The 25,614-nt window shown below is 44.8% G+C and overlaps 1 protein-coding gene and 1 long non-coding RNA gene across 10 annotated transcripts in view; both read left to right on the forward strand.

The window, feature by feature from the left end:
* Positions 1 to 25,614, forward strand: part of plekha5 (pleckstrin homology domain containing, family A member 5) — a 189,157-nt gene that overhangs the window by 12,196 nt on the left and 151,347 nt on the right. The window lies entirely within an intron of this gene.
* Positions 21,292 to 23,416, forward strand: LOC136177667 (uncharacterized). The gene is made up of 2 exons (XR_010665177.1): positions 21,292 to 21,786; positions 22,772 to 23,416. It is a non-coding gene; the product is annotated as an uncharacterized lncRNA (long non-coding RNA).

The raw sequence follows: 25,614 nt of genomic DNA on the forward strand, positions 1-25,614 counted from the left end.
GTGTGTTTTTTGGACCCTTCCTCCTCAGTGGCTGCCCTCCTCACTCTTCGCAAGTCTCAAATCCCAGGAGAGATCTCCGGCTTCTCTTTGGTCGTCACTCTCTCTCTCTCTCAACCCCTCTTTCTCTTTCTCCCCTGCTAGTGTGTGTGTGTGTGTGTGTGTGTGTGTGTGTGTGTGTGTGTGTGTGTGTGTGTGTGTGTGTGTGTGTGTGTGTGTGTGTGTGTGTGTGTGTGTGTGTGTGTGTGTGTGTGTGTGTGTGTGTGTGTGTGTGTGTGTGTGTGTGTGTGTGTGTGTGTGTGTGTGTGTGTGTGTGTGTGTGTGTGTGTGTGTGTGTGTGTGTGTGTGTGTGTGTGTGTGTGTGTGTCCTCTCTGTCTCTCCTCCTTGGCTGGAGCTGTTTGATGTTTGCTCCCTGCTTCACCGAGCACTCCCTTAAGCCTTTACCAGCTCGTCCTGTCTCTGTGTGTGCGTGTCTCCTCGCAGGACCTATCCTCTGAATCTCAATGTGTGCATCTGTATGTGTGTGTGTGTGTGTGTGTGTTTGTGTGTGTGTGTGTGTGTGTGTGTGTTTGATTGCACACTTTAAGCTTGACCTCTCCTCTGAATTTGTTCCTTTATTTGTGATGTTTTTTGCCTGGCAGGTTTCAGACGTGTGACTTTTCTGCTCCCACACTTGCTCTGTTTATACGGTTTTGTGTGTGTGTGTGTGTGGGTGTAGGTGTGTGTGTGGGTGTAGGTGTGTGTGTGGGTGTAGGTGTGTCTTACTTCTTCTCTGCTTGACTGTTGACATCCTAAAAAATATTCGCCTTGATGCGATTAGATTCCTGAGCTATCTTTCTGCTGTGTGCACCAAATCACTTAATATTCAGCTCAGGACACAAACACCTTCTCACACACACACACACACACACACACACACACACACACACACACACACACACACACACACACACACACACACACACCCCTGAGTCGTCAGCTGTTGTGTGTGTGTGCGCAGCTCGGGGGGGGGGGTTTAATTCCCGCCCTGTGTGTGCTGAGGTGTGCGGCTGGTCTTGAGCAGATTTACAGCAGCGGAGGAGCAGAGGAGGTCTGTATCCATGCACGATGAGAACAGCTGATGGAGGTTACCGTGGTGATGTGTAGCCGAGGGGGAGGGAGGAGAAGGACAGGACACACGCAGGACGACCGCTAAGCGCTGCGTTCAATGACCGCAGGGAGCTGACAGGAATCCTCGCTGCAAACATGAACGATGACAAGACAGCAGAGAGAAATGACAGATTATTTAATTCCCAACATGTGAACCGCGCTTTGAATATCTCGTTCATGTTTTGTTGGTAGAGATGAGATTTTTAAACCGCGGTGGCTGACGAGGACAAACGCACTGAGGAGAAAAATCCTTAAGAATGCAAAAAGAAGCCAATCCAAAAATAAATACAACAAAAGTATTTGTTGCATGCTGCAGAACGCCAAAACAAATATCTAAAACAATGAGCTGCAAATTCATCAAAGATTCAACGTTCAAAATACACAAACAAACACATACAACAAACGCTGCACTGAATGATTCTCTTGTTGCCGACGAAGCAGCGGGAGCAACTTGGGGTTAAGTGTCTTGCCCGAGGACACATCGGACATGTTGCTGCAGGAGCTGGGGATCGAACCCCCGACCCTCGGAGAGATTTCCAATCCACCTGAAATCTTCTAGAAATCTTCTAGTTTTGACCTTAAAAAACAAAATTATCCGACACGTAATGTTTGCAAACAGTCGCTCTAGTTTTTCCTTGAATATGCAAATTAAATCCCCCCCTCTCAGCCAATAAGCTGCAGGGGCAGTGTGTTCACTTCCTGTCTCTCGTGTTATTGTTACATCAAACAGTTTGCAGAGAACCTACCGCACGCATGTACAAAGAAACCTGGAGCTAGTCTGGAGAGTAACAACCTTATCACAGCCGAGGATGTTAATGAGCTGCTTAATGCCAAAGAGCTCTGAGAATCAGTGAGAACAAGGCATGGGAAACGCTGGATCCTTGTTTTCCTCTGGACACATTTTTATCTTCTTGTTCATCTTCGACTCAAAGCTGCGTTAACAAAAAAAAAAAACACGGAGCACCGGCCTGCCGTCGTTGGCTTTGTGTTGTAGCCAAGGGAAAACAAGCAGATAAAGGTTTGTGCCTTTCTGTCAGAACAACATGTGGCATGCTGCTGCGATGCATTGTCTGTTGTTGAGGTCTAGAAATTGCTTTCTTTATCCTCGTGTCCTCTGGATCGCTCCCTCATTGTTGTCACTGACAGAAAAACCTTTTAACTGTCGACGTTTTAATTTACTGAAACAAAAAAAGTGATCGTCTGCTGGAAAGTTTTGACTTTAACTTTTTTTTTTTTTGTTTTGAAATGATAATCTGTATGTGTTCTTTCTCCTGCTGTGCACAAAAAAAAACAACAACTTGTTATTGATGTTTCAGAGCTCTTAAAGCTCTCCAACATATAAAGTATGTGTTGTGGAAACATGAGAAAAGGCTTCCTCTCCGAGCAGCGTGGATTTGAATATTTCCCTCTGCTAGCGTCACACAGCGCTCATGTTGTGTGCAGACAGAGCCGGGGAAGACTTGAAGGAAGTCAAAAGGTTCAAGAGGTCAAAAAACGACATCCTTGGCTGCTGGAATCTGACTTTACCCGCTCTGACTTGCAGCTGACCTTTGGCCCTGGCGGTTGGACGGTTAACAGACGGAGGGGCTGATTTGTGGAGTTGTCAGTTAGCCCTGAAGCTACGAAGAGATGAAAGAGAGCAGGAGAGGTTATCAAAGGCTGAGTGAGCCGCATGATGCTCGGCTTCTATACATCACACACACACACACACACACACACACACACACGTGAGATAAATAAAAAATGAGCAGAAAACGATGCAGGAATGAACCGAGAGAGAAACGGAGCGAAAGGTGGAGCTGACACTGAGCAGAGCGGAGGGCAAGTGGTCACACGAGGCCACCCCAACTGTCTCTGGCTGTTTCTCTCGCCCCTTTTTTAACTTTGTTTACATGCCTCTCTCTCCCTCTCCCTCTCTCTCTCTCTCTCTTTTCCCCACTGTTTTTGTGTGTGTGTGTGTGTGTGTGGTTTAGCTTGGCAGCTGTTCAGATCTCGCTTTGGAAACGCCACAAAATAAACAGTTAGAGTAACATGAACGTAGCCTCGTTGCTCGCCGCCCACCAGAAAGCCCGACTGCGTGCATCTGCCGCTGCTGCTGCTGTGTAAAACTCAATGATGCTCATCAGGACAGTAAAACTCTGCAAAGTACTCTTCTACTCCAAGTGCGTAAGTGCTTTAGTTTGTGTGTAGAGGCGGGAAATATGGTTAAAATCTCTGCTATTTTAAGGAAGTGGGCTCTTCTTCAGCAGACTGTTGGCTGCATGCGTGTCCACTTAGCTGCCATGCTCAGATCACCGTTCGCAGTATCTGATATCATTTCAGAGATGAAGAGTAAGATGTTTATTTGAAAGCCAGAAACAGCCGCGACATCACTCTTTTCAGAGCCGCCAGTCTCCATTGACAAAAATAGAGATTCTACCGCGCAAATGACCTTTACTGCGACCTTCAAACGGTTTGTTTTTTGTCTTACTGTGTGTTGCGCAAATTGTATGTGGGATCTAAACTAACTTTTTGGAACACCAGGGTCACACAGTAACACAACCAAACAAATCGAAAAAAAGGCCCCAAGAGTCCAGTTACTGTCCTGTGTCCTGCAAAGTAAAATGAGTGTTTTTGTAAATGGAGTCTGGTGGCTTTTAAGAGAGTGATGTAGCAGCTATTTGTAGGTTATAAGGATCCTACTCTTCAACGTTTTTACAGCAGCGGTGAGACTGAGCCGGCACGGTGAAGCTGTGAGATGTAAAATCTGAAACACTTCTTTAGGAGAGGCTGAAACGCTCCTTAGAGGTGAACGGCGGCGTTAAAGGAAGAGGGCAGAGCGGCGGCATGCAGAGACACATTCACCAGCACAGAACAGGTTTGGAGAGCAAGCGAGGATTAAAACCACTGAGAGTGACGGATGTGTCTGGTTACAGCGAGCAGGGCTGTGTTCGTATCTGCTGTGTCGCCGTCTGTGGTCGACGAAATGTAGCCCCGTCATGTCCGACCACATTCATCAGGCGGCGGAGGTTTCAGTCTGTAACACGTCCGTTGGCCACAGAGGAGCCGTAACTTCCAGACGAGGCAGCGCTGTTTTATGAGTTACTGCGACACGAAGAGACGCGTACTGTGATTTATCTGTCTTGTCTACAAACAAATAAACCATAAAACACAGATTTTACAGCATTCCAGGGGAGATAAAAGTCTTTTGCAATTTGAGAACTAAAAGCAGAGTTAGTGAGGGGGGAGGTTTGTGGGGTCGTGTATAAAAACTGTCTGAACCAAACAAAACGCTTCTTCTCGGTTTCAATCAGCTGCTCCAACTCTGCTGGAATGCAAACTGTTCATTGTGTGCAATTATTTGCCTTTATGGGCTTTCATTTTTTTTTTTTGTAATGCACATAATCATTTAGCAGTTTTTTTTTTCCCCGCGTCACTCTCACTGGGGATTCCTCTGCTCTGAAGCTAAAAGGGGCTGCGTGATGGTGCAGGGGTTAGCACTGTTGTTTCAGAGTGAGACGGTTGCTGGTTTGAATCCCCCGTCGGACAGGAGACAGTCTGCATGTTCTCCCCGTGCATGTGTGGGTTCTCTCCGGGTACTCCGTCTTCCTCCCGCAGTCCAAGGACATGCGCGTTAGGTCAACTGGTGACACTAAATTGACCTCCAGCCCCCCTGAACGGGAAAAGCGGTATAGATAAAGCGTCACTCTCAGTGCTGTAGCTCATCTCAAAGTGTGCATGTGACCCTCTGTGTGATTTGCCTTCAAATATGACCACGACACCTCACTGTATGTTTCATGAGCTGCAGGAGAACTTCGTGTTGTGTTTTGTTTGCCCTGACTTTTGCCTCCAAGGCTGCAGAAAACTCTTGCCTGGATGCAGGTGGACACATTTATCCTTTATTCTATGTTTTTCTCAGATTCTAAAAGCCTTATTTGGTTGTTTTCGTTTTCATTGATAGGAATTCTTGGGGCACCTTTGCAGCCATATGATTGCAACGTTAAGACTCCAATCTGGAACCTTTGTTGCTTTTCTCTCTGACCACATTAACGTTCTGCATACTCCCCCCCTCCCTCTGTCCGATTAATAAAGTAAAGAAAGAAGGAAAGCTAAATTCTTCGACACTTTGTTGGATTTTAGACTCAGATTTCTTCAGAGGATCTTCGAGATGTCTCGCCCTCCTTCTGCCTGATGGGTAGATGATAAGAAGTGCAACAAGACAGAAGAAGACACGACTCGGGGGGCCAAAGAAGATCTTCTCTTTCAAGTGTTGGAAAAGAAAACATGTTCGTAAAGAGCGTGTGTGAAACCGTGACAGTGGTGTTTATTTAGATAAAGGAACCAAAGAGGGAGATCTGAGGCCTCGTTTAAGGGAAGCCTGAGGTCGAGTCTTTAACTGGTTTTAGCTTGAGCTCTGAATCTTCTGTCTCCCATGTGAGACTCAGCGGTTATCACTGACTCAGAGGGCGTGTGTGTGTGTGTGTGTGTGTGTGTGTGTGTTGTGTGGTGAACAGATCATATGATTCAGGGAGAGATAGGAGGAAAGGAAATGAAGAGATTGAAGGAGCGAGAAGAGACAGAGGTGAAGAGGACATGTCACTCAGTCACACACAGTGCAGGTGTTTCCATTTTAACAAACAGTGCTGACAACAGTGTTTGTGTGTGTGTGTGTGTGTGTGTGTGTGTGTGTGTGTGTTTGTGCGTGTGTGTGCTTCCTCTATTATCGCTCGCTCTGTGATATCATGACTGTAGTGTGTTTTTTTTTAATGGGACAGAGACTTCCTAAGTGGGTCGTTTTCTGGGTGGAGCAGGACTAGTTTCTCACACAATCTAACACACACACACACACACACACACACACACACACACCCACACACATGCAGCTCTGCATTAAAGAGTTTTCAGGAGTTACTCGATGTCCTGTGCGTGTGATCTTTGTGCTCTGACAGTTTGTTGTCATGTGTTCGGCTCTTTCTCACTCGACGTGTTTCTTTCAGAGATTCATGTTGAGAGATCAGAACGTTTGATGTTGGCGTCGTGCCTGAGGGGGAACAGAGCGGCTGCAGGAGCAAAGAGATAACCTGTCATTAATGGCATTGATGTCATATAAAGAAATCTTAATTTATGAAAAGCTCCTCAGTGAACGTCCTGTGTTCAGCAGAGACTCGTGTGCCATCCTGCTGACATATTTGTCGAGTTGATGCAAACTCCTGGATTCCCCTGCACGCTCACGTTTCAAACTTCGACTCTTCAGGTGAAGAGTGTCGCTGCACAGGTGCTTTCTGATTCAAATCTCCTGCTGAAGCGAGGGGTCTTTGTGCACTTTCCTAAAATCAGAGATTCAAACTGATCCTGCTTGAGCCGGGTTATATGAAATATTTGGAAGGTAATAACTGTTTTTAAAATTGCAACGATACCAACAAAGAAACCTGAACCTGAAACCAGCGCTGAGTTTTCAGTTCAGAAAGTGAGAGATATGATTAGCATGACGAATGTTTGAACCCCAAGTTTAGTTTGTCCTGCAAGAACTGCTAGAAAAGAGTCCTGAAGACCCTAAAAACCACAACAAAGATGCAAAATAGACTTTGCACTCTTAATAAGTCACCATCTTTTGTGCATGGGAAAAAAACTGCTTCACTTGTTTCCCAGAAGGCGTCATGATTCCTTTTAATACGATGAATGAGTCAGACTTTTCTTCGAAGATTAAGCGACACCTTCCCTCCCACAGGTAGAAACATGTCTGCGAGTGATGATGTCAGTGTGTCTGACGGCAGGAAGTCTCCGAAAATGCATCACCAATAAATCGCTTTTGGATGAGCAGCCACAGAAATAGAAATCGATGTGTTTTGGTGTCGATCCAGATCGGAGAGTTCCCCCATTAAACAATTATCGATCGGTGCAATAACTGTGAGACTAATTGAGACCGGGCTTTGCTTTGAATCCTCAGAGGGGCGTTTGCCAAGACGAGAAATCAATTCAACCTCAAATTGAAGCCACGAGAGTGATGTGTTCGAGTGCTGGAGTAAATTGGAGAATTATTGCCTGTTGATGAAGTTAGATCTCTCCGAGTGACTCTATTCTTTTTTTTTTTTTTTTTTTAAAGGAGGAATTGCTTTTTTAATTAGTTTATTTTATTTGGTTGTTTCACTTCAGGAGTAAATTGTTGAATCTAACGCTGAGATGTTCATGGTCGTCGGTGTGTGTTTGGCTCTGCATGCTCTGACTCCGCCTCCTCCGACTGTCTGCACGCTCATCTCTGACCCTAAAACAGGAACGACCCCCGCTGCTCACTCCCTGAAGACGCTGACCCCGTTCAACCCGACGCTCTCTAAAAATCATAGTCCTGTTATTCCGGCTCGGTTGATCTCAGGCGTCCAGATCTGAGCATGTAGGCCGCTGAAACCCAGAGGGAGGGGGGGTTTAAATTCTGTGATGCAGCGCTACGGGTTGGATGGCGTGAGCACACAAATACCAGCAAGCTGCAAACATTCACCATCCAGATCCATCCATCCATGTTTTCTCCCTCTTCTCCAAGGTCGGGTCAAGGTGGCAACCCAGACTTCCTTCTCCCCAGCTCGTCGTCCTGGGGGGATTCTGAGGCGTCCCCAGGCTAGACGGCATATATAATCCAGCGAACTCTGGGTCTACCCCGGGGGGGGGGGTCTCCTCCCAGTTTGGTGGCATTCTCAGTCACACGTAGAAGTTGAAGTCCGGCTCGTCACAGGTTCTGTCGGCCTTTCCTGAAGCTGTTTTTGTTGTCTGCAAAAAAACTGCAGCAGAATGAAATGTGTAAACATATTTCTCCTTTTAGCATTTATTCAACTGTTTGACTCGCAGACCTGCATCACCGCAAACAGAAACATGCAGTTTCTTTCAGCTTTTATTCTCAGGAGATGATTTATTGACAGTGAATAAGAAACTTTTTATGAGTCACCTGGAGAGAGGAGAGAGAGAGGAGGAGTGAGAGAGGAGGAGGAGGCTGGATTGATTGAATTGAGTTTGAGTCTGCTGCTCAGTGATGAAGAAATGTGGAGACTCGTGGAGAGAGAGAGAGAGAGAGGGAGCGAGGTCGACTTTCCGACAGATTCAGACTTCAGGACTGAATTATTTAAAAATGCAAATTCATGAAACTTTGCTTTGATTAGTTTGTCACGTTTGTGATATTTTGTTTAGTTTGTTTCTTTATTTGAGTCATAGCTGCACGTTTCAGTCTCTATTTAATCCTGCTCACCTCCTGAAGGCTGCTTTTCTTTAGACCAGTCGTGTTTCGGGTCGACTTTCTTCACTGTGATTTAAGATCTCAAACTAATTCAACACGAACATGAGCTTCACTGAAGACTTTTGGGTTCTACCTTCAGTCGTTTAACAAAAAAACAAACGAAAACAGGATGAGAGGCGCTATCCTCCAAGGAAACAACATGAAGCTCCTCCATGAATCCATATATTTCACTCTGATCGTCTTTTTCAGCGTCAGTTTTCAGAGTCTGTAATTTTGCAGAAAAAAAGCGACATATTTTTTTTTTATATAAGATCTAGCTGCAGGGATCTCAACTTGTTTGTCTGAATAAATCCTCATTATGAAGTCTCTAGACAAACTTTTTAAATATTTATTTTCAGTCGTTTCCTCTGAGCTTTGACATCGACCTGTTTATTTTCTTAAAGCATCTTTTCAGAATCAAACGCTTTAAAAGGCGTATGGTCGGTGGGGTCGATCCATTTTAAAAAAGTTTAAATCTTGTTATTTAGCTCTCTCTCGTCACCGGATTATTCGTGTTTACCTTTCAAACATATGTGGAGAGGGTTCAGTTTCAGGTCACATGTTTCAGGTGTCTCATGTCGTCTGACTTTGTTGACGTTTGGATTAAAGACGAAGCTTTTAAGTTCTTCCTGTTTCCTGCAGACTCTTTCGCCCCGAGGGCACGAACGCCCGACGCCCACCCTGACTCGTGACGTCTGAACGACGGCTCGGTGGTATAACTGACAGCTCTCTCTGCACAAATGCTCAACGATGCATCAACAACAGAGATAAACAAACAAACAAGCTGCAGAAGTTCCTCAAGATGGAGGACGTTTTTATCTTTCCAGGAGAAACGACGTGAAAACAGAGTGAATTAATCCCCTTCTTAAAGACTTTCAGGGAGTGGGTTTGATTGACGGAGCTGTGAAATGTCTTTGTTTTTCTTTTAGTTCCAACCCTCAGTGGTTCACACACACACACACACACACACACACACACACACACACACACACACACACACACACACACACACACACACACACACACACACACACACACACACACACACACACGGCGTCATCCCCCGGCCTTTTACTGCAGCGACGCTGTGATTCCTGGTGGAGCGAGAAGAAAGCTTTCTGTCTGCACTCGGCCGTCCTGACCTCTCTGTCTCAGCCGCTCACTAATGCACGGGGTCAGATTGAGAGTGTGTGTGTGTGTGTGTGTGTGTGTGTGTGTGTGTGTGTGTGTGTGTGTGTGTGTGTGTGTGTGTGTGTGTGTGTGTGTGTGTGTGTGTGTGTGTGTGTGTGTGTGTGTGTGTGTGTGTGTGTGTGTGTGTGTGTGTGTGTGTGTGTGTGTGTGTGTGTGTGTGTGTGTGTGTGTGTGTGTGTGTTGTCGGAGGTGTTTTGTTCCAGAGTAATGTGAGGACGTTCAGCCTGCACACAGAACAGAACGGTACACGATGAATCTCAGAGACAGAGCTGCCAAAAAATCCGACCGAAACAAGGCAGAGTTTTGCTCGGATGATCATCGAAGGGACGGTGTGAGCGCGCAGTGCATTGTGGGGGATTTTTTTTCGAGTGGCTGAGGTGGAAGTCTGCTTGATTATTCCAGACAGTTTCAAAAACATTCTACGGAAGTCGAGGTGGAGCGGGGTCGTCTTCTAATTGGTCGGTTGTTGGTTTGATGCTGGATATCAAAGTGTCCTCGGTTGCGCCTCTGAAACGCGGCGGCTCAGCCATCAGTGTTAACAAGTGACCTGCAGAGGAGCGCTTGGAGGACTAGAAAGGCTTTAACAAGTGCAGATTGTTCACCATATTGTTCTTAAAGCTTTGAGCTTCTGCAATGATCGGTTGGTTTGGTGACCTCAGCTGTGAAATGTTGTTCAACTTGGCCAAAAGATTGTTGCCGTTGACTTGAACGATCTAATTTAGAGCCGCTCAGATGGAAGACCCTCACCACCCTCTTGATGCAGAGTTTAGTCTTCAGCCAACAGAACGGGAAATCAAACGTATACCTCTTGTCATTGTTTGGACTCTTCACCGGGCCGTGGGGATTTTTTTTCCACTGCACATCAACGACGGACTGTTGGACTTCATGTAACGTGTCTAACTGCATGCTTATGACATCCATGAGACTCTACTCCGGATCGATCTGCCTTCAAGGGTCTGAACTAACTCCTCACTGCGTCGCCTTCTGCAATGAGCTAGCTAACTACGTAGCATCTGATAGCACCAGTCTACTCAAATCTATCTATTAACGGTTGTGGTCAATGTATACCTAACATAGCAACAGACTCTAAAGGGGTTTCTGAGAATGTGTTGGCTCCATGTTGACATACACAGTGTAATGATGTGGTTGAAGTGTGGAATTTCACTCCTTCAGCTAAAAGGGTCGAAGAAAACAGGACGACATTCTGTCCTCATTCTGAAAGAGCACGTACCTGAAGTATTCCATCCGTCCCGTCGTGCAGGAAAACAAACACTGAGACCGTGTTTCAATGCAAAAGAGAGAGAGAGAGCTGATTTAATGGGGTCCTGGTGACACACACACAGACCCTCTGCAGACAACATGAACTATCCAAGGTGGAGCAGCTTAAGTGATACCGCGGCGTGACTTTGAATGACCTCTGCATCGTTTCCTGTGCGGGGCTGTGTGTGATATGTGATTCCAGGCTCTGTTTGTCTCATACCTGCACCACCTGGAATAATCCTGACATGTGCTTTGTGTTTGTGTGAGTGTGGTAACAGACTGGAGGTCAGTGTAGGAAACACACACACACACACACACACACACACACACACACACACACACACACACACACACACACACACACACACACACACACACAGGAGGAGACGAGTGCAGGGCTGGAGTCATGCAGCAAAAAGAAAAGCTGAAAGATTGAAACTCTGATACATTATTCCTTATCTGCTCTCTCTGCTCCAGTCGGGAGGTTTGCTCAGCCCCTTTCCTCTGCGGCCTGATAAGACTTTTGGAGGGAATAGATTTTGAGAGGTGGCGGGTTCAGAGGAAGCGAGGAGGAGGTCTGTGTGGGACTTCAGAGGTCTGTATTTCCACCTTTAAAAAAAAAAAAAAAAAGGAATGATGAAAGTGTTGGCTCACCTCGGAATAAGTGTTGGGACGGGTGTCTGAGTGCTCCCTGAGTTGAGGATTATTCTCTCTCTCTCAGCCTGGATTTGGTCCGTCTTCATGCTGCTGCTGATGTTGTTTTCTTTTTCACCTTTTCTGCTGCAGAATGGGAAACATGAAGTGTCCGTACTGCAGGAGCACAAAGGACACATTATCTGTTATCACTACAAGTCTGTGTTTTGAAAGCTTTTTGAAGCAGCAGACACGACATGTTGGACTCAGTTTTCTAACGGGTGTAAGTTATTCTGAACCTGGATGGAATAATTCAACTTGTGTTGTGCACATAATGAGCTCTAGTATTCAATTTGGGATATTGAGATCGGATCGAGGTCGGTTCCTGTTCTTACAGTCAAAAAAAAATCATTATTTGTTTAGCGCCAATTCATAACAGGTGTCTCGAGGCGCTTTACAAAAGAGCATATGGGATAAGATGCAGGAAGGATCTCTCCTTTGCATGCCTCACGTTCCTGTTGTCCACACTTCCTCGCTGCTGAGGTGGAGGTCGGAGCAGGCCGCGCATGAATGAGGTGGCTGTTGGGGACGACACAGTCCGATGGTGGCGGCTGGGCGTCAGGGACGTCGGGTGGTTCTTACTACAAACGGAACGAACTGCAGCACAGTCTGAAAAAGAGCAGAACAAGACCCACCTCTTCAAGCGGTCTCTGTATGGTTGTTTGGTCCACACCAGGGTTTGATTGACAGCTGAACGAAGCGCACTAACTCTGCAAACAGACTCGAGTTTGTTTAAGTCGTATATTTCCTGCCATGTTAGCCAGTAGTGGATCTTCATTAGACCCTTTAACCAAGATGAATGTCCACGTCACCTGAACTCTCTGATGCATGCACAAGTACAGGTAGTGTTAGTCTACTTGAAAATGTTCAGCCGCCCTCCACAGTCTCATTCTGTGGGCATAGTCTGAGCCTGGCTCCTCATTTCTTATCTTGCAGATTTACATCCAGCAGAGTATATATCTTTTTAAATATTTGTGTCTCCAAGGTAAAGTCTATAAAAGCCCTCAGAGACACAGAACACATTCTCCACCACGAGGTGAGAAAAGCGGTTTTAAGTGACTCTTACTTTTTTTTTTTTTTAAATCATTGAAAGCATTCACGATGTGAATAAACGATCAACGTTCATCTCCAGTGTCAGGCTGGTATGACTGTTTGGTCCTCATTAAAGGGCTCTCCTCAGGAAGTGAGGTCACAGGAAACGCACTCATGTGTTTCCTGGACACAGTCTCGACACACACACACACACACACACACACACACACACACACACACACACACACACACACACACACACACACACACACACACACACACATACATACCCCCCCTGTTTTCATCTGTCCTCTCCTGCGTGCCTCGAATGCAGAATTCTCCATGTTCACCACATTTTGTTTACCCTCTCCCTGTCAGGACACTGTGGTTGTTCTTTCTCTCTTAACACAAACACACACTCTGAGTATTTGTGTGTATTTTCAGTGTGTTTGTGTGTGTGTGTGTGTGTGTGTGTGTGTGTGTGTGTGTGTGCAGCCTCTGACCCTGACAGTCTGTCTGCTGACAGTTTGTCCTCACCAAACTTTCTCTGTCTGTCTGATTGGAATCATCTTAGAACACTTTCCTCATGTTCCTCACACTCTCTGAGCCCAGAAGCTACACACTCACACACTCATCGTCTGTCCCCGTCAGGGTGTAACTCTCTGCTCTTCATCATCACAGTTTGTTTCTGCATAGCCTGATATAAGAATAATGCTGGTGTGTGTGTGTGTGTGTGTGTGTGTGTGTGTGTGTGTGTGTGTGTGTGTGTGTGTGTGTGTGTGTGTGTGTGTGTGTGTGTGTGTGTGTGTGTGTGTGTGTGTGTGTGTGTGTGTGTGTGTGTGTGTGTGTGTGTGTGTGTGTGTGTGTGTGTGTGTGTGTGTGTGTGTGTGTGTGTGTGTGTGTGTGTGTGTGTGTGTGATGCAGGTAGGAGTCAATCCATAAATAATGAATAATGAATATGTGTTATCTGAGTTGTTCCCCTGGAGTTGTGGCCGACGTGGTCTTCTCTGTGAGAACATAAAAACAGCTGAACGGATCCTCGCTGAGCTCGGAGTTTATCAGGACTGTCGGCGTCCGTCGGGAGGGATTTGAATGCACCGTCGAGCAGTTGGTATCTCAACAGTAAGCGAGGATTCTCTCCTCGGCCTCTGCGGTGCGACTGCTGCTGTCGAGTTATCACACCGATGTGTCGACTCTCGACACTTGGATGCACACTTCAGGCCTTTTTCTGCACCCTGCGTGTGTTCTCCTGTGTAGCTGATGACATGATGATGATGATGATGAAATGTCACTAATTAAGATCCACATTCAAAGAGAATAACGAGCTAGTCACAACTCTACAGCTGTACGTGCAAGTGTGAATTCATTCAAACTGCATCACAGACACACGATTGTATCGCTGTGCAGCTGTGGCTCAGTGGTAGAGTCGATTGTCTTTCAACAAGAAGGTCAGGGGGTTCGATCCCCCAGTTCCTGCAGCCACATGTCTGATGTGTCCTTGGGGAAATCACCCCGAGTCGCTCCTGCTGTTTCATATTGACACTTCACACAGCAGCCTCTACCATCAGTGTGTATGTGTGACCTGCTCTCTGAAGTCCCTTATTCTTGTCTTGAACTTCTGAAAAAAAAAAAAATATTATATATATATTTGATATTATTGGGAGTTTTCCAAACAGGAAGCAGCAAACGGATAAGAAGGCAGATATGGAGGGGACTCCCTGGATGATAGCTATCACTCCGTCTGCACTGATTGTTACGCGATGTTTGACCTTTGATCGCTTTTCAGCTCACAGTGTTAGCTGTGGCAGCGGATAGCTCAGGGGAAAGTTTGAAATAAGGAGAGAGGAAATGTCTCGCTGGGTTCCTCGAGGTTGTCACATTATTGCCTCAATCAGGTCAGAAATAAAAATAAAAAAACCTCTGCAGGCATGGAGAGTGGCTTAAAGCTGCTTCTGTTTCGGCTCCATTGTGTGGTTTTTTTTTTTCACATGAGCATGAGGGGAAATCATCTCAACAGGAATTCTCTTGTCAAAAGTGACCCGGAAAAACCGTATTGTCTCTCTTCAGTCAAAGTCTTTCAAAGTGTCAGCGTGAGGAATAACAGCCTGGAGCTGAAAACATGAGCTCAGGATGTGTTGAGAGATGTTTTCTCACATGCCTGCTTAATGATTTCCCCAAAAAAAAATAACGTTGCACTCCATGAATCCTCACCTGAGCAGGATCAGTGTAATTATTCTGATGTGAGAGGCGACACATGATGTGGAGTTGGCGGTGTGTTTTCAGTCAGTCGGTCTGACACTCCGTCTCACACGCAGCCTGTTAGTGAGCCAATGAGTCTCAGGGCTTGTCTCTTTCTATGAACCTGCAGTCAGGCAGACGAGCAGAACGCCGCTGACACATTTACCCAAACGCCGCTCTGAGGAGAGAGCGAGACGAAGAGTGTAAGCCTCCGTCTGCCGTCAGGGAGAAGAACTCACACGCGGCGGAGGCTTTCGCAGAGCGCGAGTTATCCGCTTGACGAGCACAGTTATCACTTTTGGGAGACCCAGGCGTCGCAGACTGCAGGTGAACTGTGGGACGATGTGAATCATGCTGCATGAGTGAACTGTGAAGAGGCACAGGACATGCAGGAGTACACCTTAGCTGAAAAAGAAACCGATTTTGAAGGAACCCTGATGATGAAAGTATTTGTCGACGGCCTCACGGGTGTGAAAAGGGTTTTCATGTCGACATTATAAACTAGTTTAGAGGTTCTCTTTTCCCCAGTCGTCACTGGTCACAACAGCAGACGGTTACATTACAGAAGCCCGAACAAATCAGACGCAGTAATCAGAAAGCAGGATACGAGTATTTAACATTTGTCATGTGTACAGGGAAAAGAACGACCAGGTTTATCTCTGTGTGCATGTAAACAGCATATCCTGAATAAAAACCAGGATAAGACTCATAACCGGGAATTTCAACGTCCATGTCAGAGTTCACTAACCCGACTCTCTAATGACTCAGAAGAAACTTAAAACCTCGGGACAAGTACAAACTGTCTCAAACTAGAAAGAACTCTGCAGAAGTTTAAAGTCCTCCTAAACATGGCCGTACAAATTACATCTGTGTGTTCTTTGATTCACAGGCTCATATCTCTAATATGAGAAACTGTAGAAATGTGTAGACTAGAGACCCGCTCACACCTGCAGGCGGACGGACGGGTGAAGTTATTTCTGCTGATTTAGCTCTGAAACAAACACACACAGTCACAGCCTAATCATAGTCATCCTGTCAGTAATAACAACATGTGGATTAATATAAGGGTGTGTGTGTGTGTGTGTGTGTGTGTGTCTGTGTGATGCCGAGTCAGCAGTCGTGGCTGTGTCATTAGCGCTGCAGTCACTGTCGTGTGTCATCAGCTCTGATTGTCTGCAGCCGTCCGTGTGACAGCAGCAGCTCGTGTCCTGAGCTGACGTAACGTTACCGAGGAGAAAATGTTCTGATTCAACAAACTGCCGGTCTGTGAAAAACAATCTTCTGGTTGTTTGTGTTGGTGTATTGTACCTGCAAACTTAGAATTCATGGGGTTAGAAATCCGAAATGTTTTGAACGTCAGCATGTTTTTTCAGTTTTCGGTGCCTCTATCTGGACGTAGCGCCTCGGATATATTTACAGTCTAATATATTCTCTCCTCTATTCAACTTTTTTATGATCTTAAAGTGTACAAACAAACAATAGATGAGCAAAAGACGAGAGAGCTCAGGTGTCCAAGGCGGTCTGGTGTTACAATGCTTGAAGTGTGAAGTGAAATGAAACTCTTGTGTTTGAATCCTAACGACCGACGATGTACTAGTGAAAAATAAATGTTACTTTTAAAATGTGGTCAAAGAAACAACCTTAAGGGATCGGTTTTGAATTTTGATGCATCTCAGTTCTGAGTCCAGACAGTTTATCTTTTGTTGCACAGACGATTGTTGGTAAAAGTTGAGGTTGTCAGAAGTTTGGAAACTTATTCCTGATTGTGTTGACTTTAAAAATAAGAGCATGACTTTCTCACTTTTCCTCAGGCTTTTTATTTCCACCTCTAGCTGGCTTTTTAGACTTGGTACCCTACTTGAGTGTATGCTTTAAAAAAAGGAGGAAAGAAAATAAGAAGGTCGTAGACCATTTAGTCAAATTAATCAAAACTGATGGTCATGAATAAATCAGTAACTTGGTAAAATTAAACACGAGCCTCTGATGTTTAGTGTGATTTAAAGATAATCATGATTACAGTTTATACAAAAACAACACACAGAAGAAAAACTGAATCTGTGTGTGTGTGTGTGTGGGCGGAAGATCAGCAGATGTTCGACAAAGTTCACATATTCATGAGTAAACTCTTTCAAACTTGCATGCTGTAATTTCCTAAATGTCCCATCTGGCTCCCCGTCCCTCCTCAGCGTGCCCCTGGCTCTCACATGGATGCCGATGGTGGTGGGACTAGTCGGTGCGATGGATGCCCGCTGGCTGCAGAGAGAGAGAGAGAGGTGGACGTTTCTGCTGCATCGGCTGAGGCTCTTCTTCCTCAGCCATCTGCTCGTTCTCTCTCTCTCTCTCTCTCTCTCTCTCTCTCTCTCTCTGCCTCCTCGCTAACATCGATGGAGGGAGTTACAAAAAAAGGAATCAAACACGCAGGGCTGCCGGCGCTCAGTTCGTGTCAGGACGGATTACGTCACGTTTACACCCGTGAGGCGGAGAGGCTCCGACGGTCACAACAAATCACAGGAGCTCTGTTACAGCCGAGGCCTGCAGGTTAATTTATACAAAAGAGCGACTCCAGCAGGGATCAGTTACAGAGATCCTGAAAAATCAAAACATTGCAGGGAGCTGCCCCCCCCCGGAGTCAGTGCTCATGCAGGTTGGACACTGAAGCTTTTGTGTTTAGCCAGCTCTGCATCGGTCTGTAAACCTTTCTGCATTCTGACCTCTCTCCATTTTTCAAATGGATTCTTTCTGCAGGCTGAAACAATCTACTGTAGTAACTCCAGAACTTTAAGACCCTAAAAACTTTAAAAGGTCGAGGTCATGATTTCAAAGGTCATATATTCTCCTCCTCTTCAACCAGTTAAAATAAGTCTCAGAGCTCTCCAAAACATGTCTGTGAAGTTTCTTGTTCTAAATCCACTCTGATCCTGTGTTTGATCATGTTTATAAACCCCTCTATTTCAGCCCTGCTCAGAACAGGCTGTTTCTGTGTCTGTACCTTTAAATGTAAATGAGCTGTGTCTGACCACGCCCCCTCTCTGGAAGGGCTTGGCTGGCTCGGGCTTTCTCGCTCCATGTCTTATTGATTACAGTGAGAAGGCAGACTCAGAGGGCAGAACGAACACCTAGCTGTGGGAGTGTCACCCACCTGGGGGAGGGGCTACTACCCTTTGTGATGTCATGAAGGGAAAATATCTAAACGGCCTGTTTGAGCACACATTTTCTGAAAAGTGGAGCAGGCAAAAGACGGAGAGGATGAACTTTTCTCATCATTGGGGGGTTTGTAGACAGAGTAGGGACACATGTTAGAGTTAGAGAAACATGGTGAAGTGGACTTTACAATATTTGACCTACTGTTGTTTCCTTTAAATTTAAAGGAAAGCTGTAACCGTTTATTCCTGCCCTTTCCCCGTTTTCTTTCTACTGAGGAGTTTCTCTTTTTTAACTTTCCAAGCCGCTGCAGTGGGCTAGCAGGCTAATCCACACCGCAGCTCCCCTGTGCCTCGGAGCTGGCACTCTGCCGTCTCTCTCCTCTCTCCGTTAGGCTAATCTCCCATCATGCTTCAGGCAGGATGAATAGGTAATCTACTAGTGAGGCTGCCCAGGATTACAATGATGGAGAGGATCTGTGCTGTTCTGTGCCAACATTATGAAATTCTCTCATTCCACGCTGGCAGCATCCGGGCCTCTCTCTCCGCGCTAATGTTCCCAATCTGCGTTAGAAGAGCCGAGCTCAAGCCCAACAATCCCCTCTTCATTGTGTGTTTGTGTGTGTCCGTGCACACTAGGGTGTGTGTGTCCGTGTGTGTTTGTGTGTGTGTGTGTGTGTGTGTGTGTGTGAGACAAACATAAACATGAATAGGATTTCCGAGGTGAGCCTGCTGCTCTGGAGTCAGAGGAGGCTTATGTTTGGTTTATGATTATGAATTTAAAAACGGCAGCACAAACAGGATTGTGTGAACACAAAAGTTTGCTTTTTTTTTTAATGCGACTGTTTAGAAATGTTTCTGTTTTTAGAGCAGCAGGAGCGGACAGTGTACTCAGGCAGCTTCAGTGACACCAAAGTAAAGTTTTCCTCTGTTCCAGTTTGTCCCTACACACACACACACATACACACCCCTAAGTGGATGATGTGGAGCCGGTGTTATGGAGCATTGTGTTCCCCGCTGCAGAGTGTTCCCCTGCCTCACACTAAAGCCATAAATCGGATGAAGTAAGCAGAGCGCTGTTGGTCCAGATGCAGGTCGAGCTGTGAGGACAAATACCTCCACTGCTGCACAAATACTGATTATTTTAATGCCGTTTTCGCTCCGAGGACACAAACTGGGCTGAAGGCGTCAAGAAGCGCTGTGAAGGAGGAAGGGAAGTGAGCAGCGAGGCCGCGAATCACACGTCATGTTTGGTCTGAAGGAGTTTGTTTTCTGTGCACACAGCTGCACTCTGAGGACGGACACTGAACATCATAAATGTTTCATTTTGTTCTGAGATATCTGAGCAAACACACACCAGCTTATTGCAAAGAATTCACACCAGAGTTTTATATCAAAAACCTCTTTATTTATCTGATACTGGCGTCAGTAAAATCCCTCATTTCAGCCTCTGCCTGAAACGCTTCATTTTCAGCTACTGTCTCTTTAAGGCTCGCCCTCTCCACCTGCCCACTTTCCTCTGATTGGCCAGCTCTGTTTGCAGTCGCAGGGAAACTTGAGTGAGCTTCCAGGTGGGCGTTTCCCCGAAAGAGCTGTCGGGGTGGGCGTGTCCTACAACTTCGCTCCAATACATCATGCCAAGTGTCTTGCCGCTGTCTGCTAGTTATAACCTCACCTAGTTCAGTCACTGAACTTTGACCTCTAGGCCGGGTTTGTAATATTTGGGTCTTCATGAGAAATAAGTAAAAGTTTCCTCGTTGTGCGATATCTCCCCACAGTGCGTCTTTCCACTGCAGGCAGCTCATCACACAGACGTCAATCATGCTCTGTCAGGTATCAATAATGTTCTTGGTGGTTATAAAACAACATCTGCCAGCCTGTTTTCTTTTCAATCCGTGCACATCCAATGTCGTTGTCTAATGTTCCAGTCAGGATGCTCCCCTGGCGACTCTTTTTCAGAGGCTCGTCTCCGCCCTTGTTCTCTCTGTGGCCTTCTCCACATCATAAACATGTTTTTTCGGCAAACAGCACAAATCTGCACGGGCTCATTTTTCAAATCCAGCGTGTGGAACAGAACCTGCAGGTCCTAACACTTTGTCACTGCGGTTGTCCTTGTTAAAAAATAATTTATACAAGGTGACAGAAAGCATTTATTCCCAGCGGCGGGGGAGAGGAGCAGAGGAGCTCGCTGCCTGTCTGTTGTAAATTCAGCCTGCGAGGGTGTGAATGTACTTAATGTGTGCAGAGATGCGATCTGACAGGATTAGAAATAGTCTGTCACAGATTATGAATGGATTAGTTTGCAGCAGTGAATATTATAAGAGGAAACGTGATGAAAGTAACTGTGTTGGAGATCTGAGCTCTATATCGGCAGAGAAACCGATCTGACTTCACTCCCTCTGAATGATCTCACCTTCCCCCCATTAGCAGCACTCAGGCATCATTTATGTGGGACTTTGTTAGATGTTTGTTGCAGGTAGCAGCCTGTTAATTACTTTTAATTATTCAGATCATCTGAATGATTACCTGCTTGTTCATGCATGTGTATGAACGTGGTCTTATTTGTTAAGTGTGTGTGTGTGTGTGTGTGTGTGTGTGTGTGTGTGTGTGTGTGTGTGTGTGTGTGTGTGTGTGTGTGTGTGTGTGTGTGTGTGTGTGTGTGTGTGTGTGTGTGTGTGTGTGTGTGTGTGTGTGTGTGTGTGTGTGTGTGTGTGTGTGTGTGTGTGTGTGTGTGTGTGTGTGCGCGCGCTCTGCAGGTGCTTCTTTACCTGATAGCATCATCTGAATATTTAACCGGCAGGCTGCTCTTTGCGCTGCTGTGTTGCGTGTTCAGACTGCAGAATGCCGCTTGTTAACATTCAGTTTAAAAGTGAATCATGAATGTTGCATGAAGAACAAACACACGGCGCCAACAGGTCACCTGATGAAGAAGAAACAGAACAAATCATGCGTGGACGTGGCCTTTCAGCTGGGTTATCACGGCTCATCATCATGCCTACTGTCAGAGCTCACTTGGGCAAGAGGGAGACTACATTTCCCACCCTGCTTTGCATACATATATTTACAGTCGCACAGACTTCACCGCCATGAACAACCTTTAGTTCCTCATCCTGCAGCCCCCATGCTCAATAAATCAAAAAGTGAATTCATCCGACACTAAAAATAGTCCCAACAGGAAACGCTTAATTTCCTCCTATTTCAGGAAGGGTGTCATGAATCCAGCGAGCAGGTGTGTGAGGTAGACTCTTCAGCCATAGACCGACTGGCAAGAAGTATTCAGGGCGCCCAAGTACGCTTGACCCCCAAAGTCCAGTTCGTTTGACTGGTGTGAGTGCCCTGTTCTTCCTTGGTCCTGACCAAGGGGCAACCTCCGGTCTCGAAAAATGAAGCCTATGCGGAAGTACAAAAAACTGCAGTTCCTCGAGGTTCCGCTTGAGGCTGGCTGCAGAAGCGCCGGAAGTGCCATAAGCCCACAGCCAAAAAAGCCCGTTTTTACCACAGGAATCAACATGTTTACAGCCTGGTTCAAAAAACGAGATGTATCTGAGAAGTTGACGGCCCCTTCTCCTCACACTGTGGGGGGGGTGAATTTTTTTATAACTCATCGGATTTTATTCTATTAAGGAAAACGACTATGCCCATATTTGGTTGTGTCAGATTTGATTGACAGCTGTGCGCGCTGCATCTGTCTGTCAGGTCAGCAGGTCAGGAGGCTAACAGCTTGATCCGTCTGATTTCTCCTCTTTCTTACTTCGTTTGGAGAGTTTTTTAACACATATCTGACAACATACATGGCTTGCTGTGCGGTTAACAGACCATCCAACAAGTTGATGCTTCAGTTTTTTTCGGTAAGTGATATAGTAGTGTTATATTTACTGCTTACTCATGTGTTTATATTTACGGACCTAGCTTGTTTAGCGTTAGCTTGTAAACCAGTCGGCTAACTGTGTAGCTCATTATTTACATTATTTACATTATTTACGGTCAATGGTTTAGAAATGTTTGTTGTTAAGATGTTGTTGTTGAAAATAATGAGTTTGTGTGATGTTAGAAGCTAAAGGTTCACCTCGGTGGTTAACCACAGACTGTAAATATGGTTATCTGACGTTATGATGAATGTTATACTCCACGTAAATGTGGACATTAAAAAACAAACTGTGTGTAGTAATTATCCGTCAGTAACATAAACTGAACTGAACCTAATGTGCTGTCTTAAGATTTGAGCAAACTGTTAACAACTTTAAAAAACTTCACTTTGTAAGAGCATCTGTAACCATTAAGAACTATATTAATAACCATATTAATTTTCACTGAACTCATACACAGAATATAGCTGTAGAAATATAAAATATAAATAACATGGAATGAAAATAAGATTTAAAGCACATAGATATAAAGTATAAGAAATAGTTTGAAGAATACAGCCATGTACTGAGCTCATGTTAATAATAAATGAGTTACTGTATGTTCTGTACTAAAGAACAGAGTGTTGGGACCTGTTAATGATTTAAATAATTCAGGTTATATTTGTTTCATGTTAAGATGAAGTACTATCCACAATAAATTGCTTCATTTTTCCTCACACAAAATCTGAGACCATTTAATGTGGAATATCATTGTGTGAGTGAGAGATGATGATTACAATAATGTTTATCTTCTTAACTTTGAATAGATGTTGATTACCTGAATACTTGACCTTTGTTGTCTGGGTAGTACACTGTTGAATTTATAAATGTGTTCTTACACACAGATGAATACAGAAAAATAGATGAGAACAAACAAAATGATTTAATGAATAACTGATATTTTCTCTCTTTCTTTGCCATCCTGAAGACCTCTCACTAAAAGTCCATGTTCTCCTGGATCCATGTCACATGCTCGAGCTTCTTCAGAATGACTTTTCAACAGTCAAAGTTCTGGTGAGAGAAGATGGCCAGCAGATAAGACAGCAGTACATGAAGGAGCTCCACAGGCTTCAGGAGGAAGAGGAGGGTTTGCACCTTGGAAGACTGTATTCATGCTGTTCAAATAAAACTAGATCTCCTCCAAACAACTTGCAATCAAACCATTTTCTTCCCATTTTAAAACCCTTTGTCCAGTTTAGATGGGAGAAGTTGATATTATGTGATATTGATCAGGGAAGACTACATTTCTAAATCATTTTTAACTGTGTTTTTATTCACAAGTTATTGATCTTATTTACTCTCCATGTATCTTGATTTAAGAATGGGGCTGTGTTTAAGGGCAAATTTTTGCAATGACTCTGTTCCATCCCACTTTCAGAAATGAACTACATTAGTATTTATCAAAAGAATAAGAAGTTGTGTAAAAGTAGACTTCCTTCCCTAAGCTATTGAGTTGAGCATTAATCTGAAATGTATACTCATAAGTAGACATAAAGGAGTGCATTTATATAGAAATATTTATTTAATCTGAAAAACAACATTAAAAAAAGTCTGTTTTTACAGCAGAGATGAACATGTTTACAGCTTGGTACAAAACAAACAAATAGGTCTGATTAGCTCATGTCTCGATGGACACACACTGTACGGGGGGGGGGGGGGGGGGGGGGTGAATGTTTTGATGAAGGATAAGAGTTATTCACAATAAGGCGTGTAGCTGACCAGCTTGACAGGTGGGCGCAGTGTAATGGTTTGTCAAAAGGCTTAAAACCCGTCTCAGCTCTCAGCCTGTGGGTGTCATCACTCAGGCCATCCGGGGGAGACCTCCCTCACAGCGAGCTGTTGAAGAGAAGCAACTGAAGTCCACCTCAGAAGAACCAACAAATGCAGATGTTGTTGAGGCTCAGGTTTCTTCCTCTGTCTCTGCAGCTCTCTGGGCACCTCGACGGACCAGTCACCAATAATCCACACTGTGTCTATAGGAGAAATACAAAGGTGTTCAATTAATGCCTCAGACAAGACAAAATGTACAGTTAACTACATGTGACAGCTCAGGGTGTTTTTTTGTTATGAGCCACATCTGCAGGAATAATATTGAACAAGGTAGCTGCAACTCATCATAATAGATGCCAGTCTTAAACACTATTTTTTCTAATACTTAAAGTTTTTGGTGTGAAGCTGACACTGTCCACAGACTCCATGACTTCACAGGGTTCAATAGAAAACAAATATCTTATAATAAATACTAAATAATTATTTTTCAATTGTCATGTTCACCTCATCGCTGTTGACATCAGTGAATATAAGACTCAGACATTCCTCTTTTTGTCAGAACAGTAACATGAACTGTATGCTTTGTAATATTGATTTCTTCTGGATGTCTCATTTATTTACAGTTTATGGATAAAACTTTGTTAATGTATTTCTCTGCTAACACTGACAAAGTCTAACTTCTCTAACAAATAACTCATAAACATAATTGTATATTTAAAAAAGTGTAGTTTTAAGACTTTAATTAAATATTTGTGTTGAATATAATTCGTTTTAACTGTGTTGTAGAAAAGTTAAATGTTAACTTACTGTTTGTAGAGTTTTCTCAGGACGAGCAGGAATAGTTGATGATAGCAGCCTAGCTGTTAGCTATGCTGTGAAGTGGACTGCTAACGTCGAGCTGAATGGGCGGAGCTAAGTCCCGCCGGTCCCGCCTTACTGCTGTCGCTAGGTTGATCCGAAGTTAGGTTGAGACTGCAAATCCAATATGGATGCGGCCGTCGATTGGACTCATTTTCTGCCTATGTCACAGACGGGTCAGGGTTCGTCCAGTAATATTTACAGTCTATGGTCCTGACACGGATGGACTAGATGGGGTGCTGAATTTTGCTCATGCATGCTCACAAGCCACGGGCGCACAACGTGGAAACACTCATCGAGAAATTTTGAAGTGTTCTGTCTGTATCTGACCAAAATGACTGAAAATAAGCCTCAAAGTCAGTAAAGTATCTTGTCACGTTCTTTGATTTGGGTTTTGTAGACTTGACCGCACGTCCCTTATTTTTTTTCTTTGAGTCCGTCTTGTTAACTGAGCACGCTTCATTAATACGTAAAGCCATGCAGGTGTTGTATCACAACATTAAATACAAATGGTAACCGTGGTTAGTCTTGGCGCAGTGTGAGTGCAGGCCAGCGGGGGGAATGGGGCTTCGGATACATTCGGATTTGTCGACAAAACAATAAAAAAAAAAAAACAGACTACTTAACCTTCACATCAAATGTTTTTTTTTCCGACACAGCTCCGTTCCAGCCGTGTTTGCACTCTGCAAATTTGATGCTCTGCATTTTGATTGGCCGGCTGCAGAGTACACTGTGGTTTAAAAATCACGTGATTGTTTTTCACAGCCTCTATCACACTCTACAGGTCGCCGCGATCCACACACTGTCCTCTGTTCATGACAAAGCAGAGCAGGTTTGTAGTAAACGCAGCTCCCGCTTCATTCCTCACACTCGATGTCTCACCCTGCATGTGAACAGATGGACTCAGAACAAAGTGAGTGAATTCACACAGGATGTAGGCTGAATGTAAAAATCTACTGGACTGTAGATATTTTACAGCATGTTTACATAGCATGTTTAAGGAGTAGATTCCCCCCCCCCCCCAGCACATTTCAGCCATTCTGTAGAAAAGGTACAAACGCCTAACAGGAAGAAGGCGTGTAAAGTGGGGGGGGGGAAACGGGTCAGGGCCGTGATGCTTCAAGAGGCAGAAAATGTAACAGA

The sequence above is a fragment of the Labrus bergylta genome, chromosome 23, assembly GCF_963930695.1.
Source record: "Labrus bergylta chromosome 23, fLabBer1.1, whole genome shotgun sequence".
NCBI lineage: Eukaryota > Metazoa > Chordata > Actinopteri > Labriformes > Labridae > Labrus > Labrus bergylta.